This window comes from Lissotriton helveticus, chromosome 7 (genome assembly GCF_964261635.1).
Source record: "Lissotriton helveticus chromosome 7, aLisHel1.1, whole genome shotgun sequence".
NCBI classification, from domain to species: domain Eukaryota; kingdom Metazoa; phylum Chordata; class Amphibia; order Caudata; family Salamandridae; genus Lissotriton; species Lissotriton helveticus.
The window spans coordinates 1,307,932,026-1,307,944,193 of NC_136068.1; the positions used below are offsets into that span (position 1 = coordinate 1,307,932,026).

General features: G+C 42.8%; 1 long non-coding RNA gene across 5 annotated transcripts in view; it reads right to left on the reverse strand.

Moving 5' to 3' along the window:
• Positions 1–9,277: 9,277 nt before the first annotated feature.
• The window catches only part of LOC144767375 (uncharacterized), a 111,207-nt gene continuing 108,316 nt past the window's right edge, over positions 9,278–12,168 (reverse strand). For all 5 annotated transcript variants that reach the window (XR_013598174.1, XR_013598173.1, XR_013598170.1 and 2 more), the window contains one exon: positions 9,278–9,819. This is a non-coding gene — a long non-coding RNA (uncharacterized LOC144767375). The remainder of the gene's footprint in view (positions 9,820–12,168) is intronic.

Genomic DNA, 12,168 nt, shown 5'->3' on the forward strand with positions numbered 1-12,168 from the left:
ATGCAGCCAACCAAAATATATGCTCCTTAGAACGGCAGATAGCAAACCATAGGGATGGACATCATACAACCAGCCATGGAAATTGCTCAGCAATGTCAACAAAGGAGTATCTGCCCATCAAACCACAAAAATGTGCATAATATGACCATCCATGGCACTTGCGATGAAAAGTTCACCCAGTACAAACAGCAGGTCTCAAGTACTAAAAAAATAAAAGTAGGGGGACTCACCAAATTAGGCAGAACGGGTGTGACATCACAGTGAGTGACATCACAGTGCATGACATCATGGCATGTGAAATCGCATGTGGCATCACAGGAAGTGACATCAGAGCCCATGACCTCACAGGAAGTGACATCACATCTTAAAACATTTGTTTAGAAGGTTTATCATGAGTACATTTGAAACACATTACAATATTTAATAATTAGATTTTAAATTGGGCTTGTGCCAATATATGGACGCAACCCAGAAGCAAAATCTGGGCCTCAATTTATACTTTTTTTTTAACCCAGTTACAAAGAAATTGGCAACAAGGAGAAACATGGCAGTCAATCTGTTCTACTTAATTGGTTGCAATGTCTGTATTTTAAAATATCTCATGGGGTTATGGCTCCTGCTGCAGATATTTTTGTGTGCCAGTTAAATCTCAGGGAATAATAATAATAATGGTAAGATAACTCTGGAGGATAACGTATTTGCTGGAGAGATCTGTGTTTTGCCTAGTCCTAGTTTCGAATCAAAGTAGCATAGAGGGTTAATATGTCTCCTGTAAAGCACATTATGTAACACTCAGATGACAGATTTTTATTTTATGTAAATGGGTAAGTGGTTTACTGCTTTCAAGACAGAGATCCTTTTGTTACTTGCAGTTCATAAATTGTAACATAGCAAAGTGAGGTATGAAGGACATGTGGCTCCTACACCTTGTAACCCTCCCTGTCTTATGTAACACATCCTTTATATTGATGTACACACATATGATTTATTGTCAATGTATAATCTGTACTTGTGATGTAAAGCACTCTAACCCCCTACATTGGAATGAGTATTGCTAAAGCGGTATAAAAGAAATACAATAAATTAGTTGTATTTAAATTGTTATTTGTGTAAAAACGCGGGACGACCAACACATCTGACATTCTTACAGTGTATGCATGTCTCATAAACAGGAACTGAACCAAGTCAAAAACATTTCCCTCTTAAGTACCTGTGAAGAGATAAGATGTGAGCCTGTGTTTCCCCTTCATTGCATCCTGGTGTAAAACTCCCTATTGCTTCCAGCCAGGATACTCCAACAAAACTAGGCTTAATTACCCCTTAACTCCGGCTTTTGCTTCGGGCACAACTGGAATCTGATAAGCCCTCTCCCTGGATGCCCGTTGCTGCTTGGAACAAAAGCAGACAACGTGCAGGCACTGCTGAAAGTGTCCTGGTGGCAGAAAATTACACCGGGATAACTTCAGCATATTTCTGTGAATTCTGGGAGAAGTAGGAAAGCAACTTTGCTGAAAGTGGCCAGCTTTGCAGCAGGGTACATTGTGTCTACCCTCGACTCGAGCTCGGAGCGACAGGAAGCTGCCCATAAATGGAAAGGGACACGTGTTTCTAGATTATTTCTCATTTTAGCCTGTGCCTCCCTCCGGTGCCAGACGTCACATTATACATCATTTGCCTTGTACAAGGCTTTGCTGCTTTGTTGCCCGGATCATGGTATTCAAAGCTCATACACACAATGCAAGCTTACCTTGCACAAGGGCCATTTCAAGGCAGTGAAAGGTCTAAGGAAAAAGCTGTATTTTTCAACAAACATTTTTGCACATTTGGTTGTGAAATGGATTAGAAGATGGATAAAGGAATCGTTCCAATTATTGTACTTGCAGCTGAGCTGGTTTTGTTAATTTGCAATTTTTTTTAATCCACTGAGCTCTTGCTGGGACCACGTTGCGCTTGTGCAGTTAAAAAACAGAGCAAAACACTAAGATGAAAGATGGAATGCTTTCTAATACTCTCAGCCACTGGCTATCACCATTTCATATTCCAGTCCACTGAGGAAAACACAAGCATGAAGGGGATGATTGTTTGCAACTAGTCTCTGCTACTGTCACACCACTTTGCAGTCCCTCGTTTTTCACCCACTATCACCCTGTAGAGAGGGAAACAGCTACAATTAAATCAACGTTGGTCCTGCTCCAGTAGAAACAATTCTGTCCAACCCGCCAAGCCAGATCCCTTCTGAACAGAAAAACAAGCAACCACCAGGCTGGTTTTGCCATGCTCAAGTCTAATCAGTCAGGGATAGTTTGGGTCCTGAGGTACAGGGCTCACATCTGGACCCACATCTGGGCATGTCTGCTGGCAATCTGTTGTGGCTGCATTCCAATCCATTGTCCTTTGTCCACTAGGGTACTATGGGCAAAAAACAGATTTATAAAATTCAGACTTGGTCATACTCCAATAGGAACAGTTTACGGAAAATGCCAACCTAGACCCCCTCTGAACAAGAACACATGCAACCCCAGACCAGTTTCAGCCTACCTCATCATGGAGGTATATCTTTAGACCCGTGACATGTCGAGCATGGGACCTATGCCAGGCCCCCTCCGCAGGGGAGCACAAACAACCTCAGACCAGTTTCCGCATACTCGAGTCATCAGTGAGGTACAGCTTACGCTCTGTAGTACAGTGATCTCAGGACCTATGTCTGGATATACCGGTTGTCAGTCGCTCTTGGCTGCTATCCAGTCCATTGTTCCTTGCCCACTATGCTACTACAGACAGAGATCAGCTACATAAAAACCAGGCTGGCCCTACTCCAATAGGAACCATATGGCCAAACTGCCAAGCCAGGAGCCCCTGAACAAGAGCACAAGCTTCCCCAGACCTATGTTGGCCTCCTTAGTCAGTGAGCTATAATTTGAGTCCTGTGTCACAGTGAGCATAGAACCCATGTCCAACATGAGCAGCCAAGCCAGGGACCTTCTGAACTTCAATACGAGCATCGCAAGACCAGTTTTCAGCCCACAATGGCATAATGGACAAAAAATTATGGACTGGATTGAGGTCTGAGCGAGCACCAGTGGCTATGATTGATTCATACATTCCTTCCATCACTTTATTTGTTACAGTCTGCAGCAGGCACACATTGTAGCTCCCACGAGCAACTCGCTGAGCTTCTACAGGCACGCGATGGAACTTCTTCGGTAATGTCAAGCCTAAGTAGGCCCACTAGGAAGCTACTGCAGGCCACCAATGGAACTACATGAGGAATGCATGTGCCAGATGTTGCATGAACTGCAATCTACGCTACACTTATCACATTTGCTTCCCTTTCCTCGAATTCTCCCTTAATCTTTTTTTACTCCCTCTTCTTCTACCTTCAGTCCCATTTATGCTTTTGCTTCTCTTCTTCCAATACTCCATTCGACATAATCTCTAGTTTAAGTTTTCTTTTCCTTTCTCTGTGTTATCCAGCCATGGGTGTTACTTTAGCCATTGTTCCTTCACTGCGCAGGGACGGCCTCGGCTGTCACTTTAACTCCGGGCTGAAGGGGAGATTAGCTGCCAGCCGCCTCATCAGCAGTGGAGAGCTCAGGGACTCGGCCAAGGAGCTGCAGTGAAGGACACTCTGCTCTCAGTTGCTGGATTTGTCTCCAAGCGCGGCAGTCAGTCCAGCTTTATGCAGCAGGGGTCATCTACTCTCCTCCTCCTCCAGGCCCTGCTTTCCACATCCATTCTCCCTCTTTCTGGATTTAGTCAGTTGTATCCCACCTTCCCTACCTCCACTCTCTTTCAATCACTGTAGGCATGCTGCCTTCTTCCCATGTTTCTTTTATATTAAGTGCTCTATCAGTTCAGAAAGGTGCCATCTTTGGATGAATGATTATATCCCTGAGCTTGGCACTCTGTGTGACAGTGGCAGGTTATTTCAGAGAGTTAACAGTCATTGAAGGTACCTGAAGTGACCTATTTCAGATCCCATACATTTAGACTCTTCTTTACAAGGTCAGTGAATTGAGTACCATAAATTCAGTGGCAGTGACATCTCTGATTTACAGCACTTTACCATTAACACAGTGGGCAGGAACGGTACTTGGGGACCTGGGGGTGCATTACGGACATGGCACACTGTCCCACGCTGAGCCGAGGAACACACATAATATACAAAGCATTAGTACTTGCAAACATTTACCTGGGAGCCACAAAGTACTGTCTGTGGCATGCCCGAGGGCCGCACTTATGCCAGCGAGGTGAGAGTCAGGGTAATGAAAGGTGGGCATAGGGGATGTGAAGCAGAATCATGCTGTGGACAACAAACCGAGTCACGTGACTTTTGTCTGCCACCAATGCTCTATTCTCATGCACCAAGAATGAAAGTCAGAGCATGAACTTCTAATGTGTAATGTGAGAGGGAAAGAAATATTCACCTGATAGGGGCTGAATTGCAAAATGTGAAAACAGAAAACCTTTATTTATGCCCGTTTAACAGCTTTCTGAATGTTCCTGAACTGTCAAGTGAGCAGGAGCCAGAGCTGCTAGTTACGGGGGGGGGGGGGCGCAATTAAAGGTCAGGAGGGCCGTACTTTTGAGTATCCCTGATACAAAGAGTGGGACAGTGCGCTGTATCACAACAGATGCGCTGCTCCGAATACAGATGCAAAACAGTGCCTGCACTGGAAACAGCGCATTACTGGAAGACGACCCAGCCATCTGAAGCCATTGGTATGTCACTTTTCAGGTGGCAACCCGTCTGTCTTTCAAATGTGGGCACAGGTTCCACTGTAAGCAGGTGTCATGAATGACTGCACCCTCCTGCACGGGGAGGCTTGGGGTGCCTGTGACCATCTTTCCTCCTTCCATTACAAAAAGATGGCCCCAGGGGAACCCAGGAACCCTGGGGGCTGTCAGGGATGCATTGACTGTGCGCCACCTCTATGTGCTACAGATTCAGTGTACCTACTAACAGCCTACTTGCCTCTGCTGTCATATGTTGTAGGGCTTTCGTGAAAATAATTGGGTTACTTGCAAGACAGGCCATATTGTATGTAAAATGACATTATTATGACAGAGTGTGTGCAATAGGCATAGGGCCTAGAAAAGCATACTAAATGTTAGAATAGTAATGCTAAACAATGTTTGCTTTATCACCATGTTTTCTATTAAGATACACCATGTTTTCTGATACCATTGAAACTAACAGGACAGAGAATTAAAACATTTTCTCTTCTCTGGTGCACATGTTGTATCCACAATTGAAAAGAAGAATGAGAAAATAGTATTTGTTTCAGTATGTATTTGCAAAGGGCCATTGTTTGCACATTTCTGAAGCAAAGGAAAGCAGACGCTGAGCATGAATGACTCCCTCCTCAATCAAAAGGCATCATTGTCGATAAAGGTATATAAGGTACCAGTGCAAGGGCAGGGTTACACAAACGGGAAGATGCTGAATTAATGTGTTTCAACTGCTGACCCCATGAAGGCACAGGTGTAAGGGGAAACTATACATGACCTGACATAATTTAAGCTTAGTGAAATAAAACAGCAAGATTAGTTGGGTGACCTAAGACATTGTGGACAATTTGGCCCGGATTATGAGTGGTTCAGTGTTTTCCAACCCCTGTGAAAAACTCCTGTTTGTGCAGGGGTCACAATTCTGAATTGAGTTGTATTTAACATAACCGGTAAATATCGCAAGTTTTAAATACCTTACACTTCATTAAATTTCGGCAGGTCAAACCTGCTGGAATTTAACTGGGGAAAATGATATGATATTTACAATACCATGCAGATTTTGGTATGTTAATCACCAAAAACAGCATTGTATGCCCCAAAAACCATGCAGATGTGCTATTTATCACACCGGATAAATAAGTAACTTATTACTATTTATAAGGTGTAATAAATAGGACTTATACTTGCAATCAGGGCTTTTGTTTTGGGAATAAACAGATTAGGAATGTGTAATGGAATGAAATATGAATGGGGTCCATTTAACATTTGCCCTAATCTGCATATTATAGGCTGTTGTTTATTATAATTATAATAATTCTGATACACATGATTTGAAGACAAATTGTGCAATATAAATAATAATATAATAGTAAAATCCCAGCCCTATCAGCGAGTATCTTAATAAAAAGTATCCTAATACTCTCTGATAGAGGAAACTCACAGGAAGAGGAGTGACAGATACCTATAAATTCTCCTTTTCTCTAAAGGCATAATTTCTTTTTATGACTAAGGGGGTCATGGCGTCCACATCTGTAATACCGCACAGGTGCAAACTCAGCAAAGCGGAAACAGACGCATATCCAGCTGAACCTCTTAAGTTTTCATTTTGACTAACTACATATACCGATCCCACATGCCACAGCATGGGGAAATAAAGCTGCTCATCTTGACCTTTCCTCTATGTAAAGTACATTTGTTTATCTTATGATGACTACTTAGAGGTTCATAAGCGCACATTGTCAAAGTATCTTAGTTGTGATTAGAAGGGATAGAACAAAGGAAATATCAACACTTGTGGTTTTAAGGAGGGAGGAGAGGTGCAAAGGGGAGAGCCTCTTTGTTTTGTTAGAAAAAGAGGCAGGAAATGTACTTAGAGCCCTTCAAATGTATGTTAAAACTTGCAAGCTGTCCCTCTGCAGCAAGGCAAGCCTGATTTTCCTTTTCTTCCAGAAAGAAACCTCAGAATTGTTATTCAAGTCCTCATGCTCTCACATCTGGGTGGTATTGGTATATTAGTATTGGTATTGGTATATTAGATTTCTATAGCGCCTTATCACCCAGGGGTCTTTAAGCGCTTTGCAGAGAGTGAGCACCATGCTAGAGGGAAGAGAGTTAGGCAGTACCCCAAGCCTCCTGAAACAACACTGTTTTTAGCTTTTTTCTGAAAGATAAAAGATTTGTTTCTTTGCGCAGGCTCTCTGGCAGTTTGTTCCATGCACTGGGGATTGTATGGGAGAAAGTTCGCCCTCCAAAGGAGGAAAGTTTGAAGCGCGGACAAATCAGTAAAGCAGCGTCTGCTGCTGGTGGTGAGAATGCCCTGCTCCATGGCTTTCCAGAAGCCACACTGGCACCTCTTAAGGGCATTATACAGGCTGCCACACGTCTCATCCAGGGCCTGAAGAAATATGATCCCATCACTCCCATTGTGACACAATTCCATTGGCTCTCCTTGATTACACCATCTTAAAAACCAGCTGCATCATTTACAAAGTCCTCACTTTCAGCACCCCTGCTTATCTTGCAGACAAGTTCACCATCTCTGGTGGTTCTCGATACACCCACAGCCAGGGTAACATTAAAATACACACCACCAAGTGTAAAAAAGAAAAAACAGGAGGACAGGCATTTCCTATCTATGCATCCAGGTTCTGGAACAACATCCCTGTATCCATCAGAACCACCCCAACGCTGATCTAATTTAGGAAAGAGTTGAAGACTCACCTTTTTATAGAACACTGCATCACAGTGCATTCATTGTTCACGACCCTGTCTTTCCTTGACTTATTCTCGTCTATGGCCATGCACAGAGCTCTGCTAACTTTTGGCTTAGTTTGTGCTATCAAAATACAATTTACATACATACGTACCTTCAGATCGGTATTTGACAAATGTGAGTATATTTTACTTATTTTTTTCTTAAAATTATATTCCGACGTATGTCGCAAATAACCTTTTTCTATTGGTAGAGAGTGATAGGGTTGAACAGGTTGCATGTTAACCGTCTCCAGGCTCCTGCGTCCTACCTTCTAATCCGAGAAACAGCTTTTATTATCAGCAAAGTCAAAGGGACGCATTATGACACTGGAACTTGAAGACCGGAGTTCTAATCATACTATAGGCATGTGACATGTGGCATTTATAAATGTAAATATGTGTAATGTACATATAAACAGTAAGAAAGAAAATAATATAAGTGAGCTGTCCAGAAATGGCCTAAACGCATATTGCTGTCCACCATATCTTCCGCACACAGTATATATTTTTTAATCTGGTTTGCTCTGAACGACCAACACATCCTTTGTTCATGTCCAAAATCCTCCTGCTGACATAAAAATGCTGCTTGAAGCATTCAGCTGCTCATTGGCATTAGGTGGACCCACAGACACACTTGCCTGTGGTGAAGTCTGTGATTCAGTGGCATTGACAGGATTTTATATAATCTGAGTCCTATATTTACTTATGGAGTGGCTGTGGTTCTACAAATCAATGATGTAAAAAAGTATGTTTACCTAAAAGTAATGTTCTGATTCTCCCTGCCACCCATAAGGTCCCCAGACCTCTTCCCTCCCAGTTCACCTCAGAGCCCCACCTTTCTCATTGCAATAGTGATGTTGGGAAATCTCAGAATCCTATCCCTTCGTCCAATCACACTGATTAACACAGACCCATGGTTATCTGTGGGAGAGGAAGGCATGCACTGCTGCTTTTAGTTATCTGACTATTATGTGTGTGGGAAACGATTGCATTGCTGCTGTCTGTGCATTATTGTTTTTTTGCATAAATACGTTGTGTACTGCTGTTTGTTTTGTGCAGAAGGGCCGCTTACACTATTGATGCCTGTACTGTAGTTGATATGCGCATAAGGGGTGATTTCACTCCTACTGCCTGTGCTTTGCCTATCAGGGTTGCTTGCACTACAGCTGTTTGTGTTGTACCTGTTATTTGTATGAGGGAAGCTTGCGCTGCTGTTGCCCGTGCTGCACCTCTTCTTTATGAGGGAACTTGCATACTTGCACTAGGGCAGCCTGCACTGTACCTTTCCTTCATGTGAGGGAGGCTTGCACTTGTGCTACTCATGCTGTATCAGCATGTGTGTGAGGGACGCGTGCACTGTAAATGCCAGCACTGTACCTGTGTGTGAAGTAAACAAGCAGGCTGCTGCCTCTCTTGTTCAAGTGCTCTGTATCTGAGGAAAGCTTACAGTTGTTGAACGCCTCTTTTCTTTGTAATTAGAGGATGTAGACAAATGACCGTGCTACAGTGGGTGTAAGTGTATGTATTTCTGGCATAGAGGTTGCCATCTAACCGTGACACTACAAAGAGGAAGAGAGAGAATGCTAGTCTGTGTTCTTTGCCTAGAAACACAAACGTCCATCTTCTCCATGGAGTCCATAGCATCCTCCGCCCTTTTGCCTCTCATTGTGCATGATGCATGGCAGCTGTGAAAGAACTGCACATCCACAGGTTAAGCCACCACCACAAACATTAAGGTCTCTGTATTCTCAACATGGGCCACCAGAGAAAGACTCCAGACCAGCATTCCAACTGGAGGTGAAAAGCATTTAATATCTGACTGGAGAAGGCTGCAACCGCCTTTTATTTGGAATGGGATCTACAATACCAAATGTAAAAGTCCTGGGGTCTAGTCCGTTGTGTGCATGTTGAGTTCCTCGTGCCGCTTTGGAAATAAACCCCTTAAGTTGGAGAGTTCAAATGCCAATCAGTGTCAGAGAGGGGGGGTCTTTTGGTCAGCAAAATGGTAGTTTCCAAGTGTGAGTGAGGCGACATTCCAAATTGTGAGACTCACTCACAATGAGTGAAACTTGAAGTATCAGGAGGTGCTGAGTTGGTGTACTCAAGATTTCTTCATCCTTCCCTTTGTGTTGAAGGTGCCGAGCACCCGCCCCTCCCCATGAGTGTGACAGACTCATTTGGACCACCACCAAGGTCTTCTGGCTCCCAGTCTCCATGCCCCAGGAGGTGTAAGAGCTGTCGCCGACAGGCTTGATGCTGGAAGGCCAGGTCTGCTTGCGATGGCGTGGAGTAAAGATCCTCATTTGGGTCAGGGTAGCGATCCCGGGACTCACGCTGTGATACAAAAAAAGCCAAAAATTTGATTAGAACTGAAGCTTTCAAATAACATTTTTGAGCAGTAAATTAATGTCTGACAAAATATTTGCTACTCAACATGTGGTCCAATTTCTACAGGAGATCCCTGGTGCGCGGATGACAATAAGAACTGAGTGGGTGCCAGATACATTATCTGCTGCTGATGCGGATGCAGAGCCTCAAATGGGTAGTATAGAGACTTCGAAACGCAAGGTGCTTGGTTGTGCTACTTTATGGAATAGATTTTAGTCCCAATGATTCTATGTGTGATCCAAAGTATAACTTGAAGTTTATTTATTTAAATTAGAGGTTGACCATTTTAAGAAGACTCATAAATGTATCTCCCATCTGCTGGGGTACAGAAGTATAATGCTGGGTTATAAGATTTTGGAGCGGGTCCATGTTTGCTCCAAACAATGTGTGGAACAGTATTGGCTGTACGATACCACAAAGTGGTCTATGAGCGGGCTTTGGGGGATTGGCACCTGTTCTGTAGGAAGACTTTGAGACAGACCAGCAGCCGGCCATCAATATCATGCTAGTAAAAGATGATGGACCCCGTGGCAGTTTGATTGGAGACTGCAGAGACGTCTGGATTGATTGTATTTCAGTATTTTCTTTGTGTGTTATTAGGAACCATCATGCAGAAATATTATTGTGGCTGGCTAAGAGCTGCAGACAATATGCTGCTTTTTTTTTTAACCAAAATTGTCAAACACCCGATTAACTTATTCCTCAAAAAAGTCACTCATCCCGAGCCAGCAACGTATTAGTTACTCGACTTTGGAAGAAATGTCACCTTTCAAACACAGGGCCCTCCGACTCTCGCCCTATCATGACCCTCCCCCATCTGGTGAAGCTGTTGGAATATTCAGTGACCACCAGCTTCTCTCACCCATGCAGGTTTAGAGCCGGTCATGGGACAAGGAATGTGCTGCCGGGCTCTTGGAAAGGAACTCTTGCTCTGTAGATGAGGAGGCAAGGGCACAATTGGGACATGAACATGGATTTCTGTCTGTGATGCTGCAAGTTCCAGAAACGAGTCCTTTTCTTTTGTTTGTATTATATATTTAAAGAGTTCCCAGTTTGTGGAAACTGTGCAGCCCACAACAATTTTTACTGTGTTTTAACCCCTGGGCGCGGCCGCGATTCTGCGCCTGTGCAGCAGAATCGCGAGTGGGCGGGTTTATGACGGCGCCCAGCCATCATCAGCACATGAGCCCCGTGATGCATGACGGCTGGGGGCCGTATTCAGCATCGAAGGGGTTAAAATAATTGCCCAGTTGTTTTATCTCAGTTACAATATCACTTATTCTAAAATATTTTTCAAGAATTAACTTAGAATTCTGGTCGTTCGTAAGGTATACAGGGAGAGATTTTGTACATGCATTACATATATATTTTATAATGTGCTTTATTATTTCCTTTTATTTAATTATTTTACAACTGATTGAAAATCATGAAGGGATATGCAACCAATAACCAAAGGAAATGAGAGAAGTAAAAAGAAATATTTAATGTCTAGAAAGTAGCTAGTTTCATGTCACTACCAATAGGAGCACACGTGCATTCATTTTAAATACACGATCTGTCTGCAAATAGCTTACTGCACCTCTAAAAATACCCACTTCCATGCATTTAAATGGAAGACTGACAACATCTTCTATGTTTATCAAAATTGTACTATTTAAAATGTAAGGAGGTATTAATTACAGAGAGGAAAGATAGACTAAGGGGAAAAATATGGGAAATAGATGCTAGATGTAGGTACGAATCTCTCTCACTAACTAATTTTAGCCCTTTAGAAATTCGTAAAAATTACAATGCATACTTAACTTCACATTTCTTTAAACAGCTGATTTACTCGAATGTGCCTTTTTGTCAATTATATAGACAGTTAGCATTCGAGAGGTTCATTAGAACTTTGTCATGAAGCAGGAGTATAACACTGGGAGATCAGCTGACAGACGACTGCTGCTGCTGTAAGTACATGTTTTACACTGTATTTCTGATTTTTTTTCTCATATGGATGCGAAAGATATTTATGAATTTATAGAAAAGGTGTCCTCCTTTAACTCTTGCAACCCTAACCAAGAAAGATTGTTCATGGTAGACCAGGAGAGCATCAGAATTTTCTCCTTAGAATTCACCACAACTCCTACAATTAATATGGCAACACCAATAAATTATGTCTATTGTGACTAAATCTAGTACCACCCTTTCTACATGACCCTTTTTGTGATCCTCAAAAGCAGCCGGACACTACAATGTATTTCAATAGGAAAAAGATTGAACTTTACCACCAAAGAAAGATGCAGCTGTGATGCT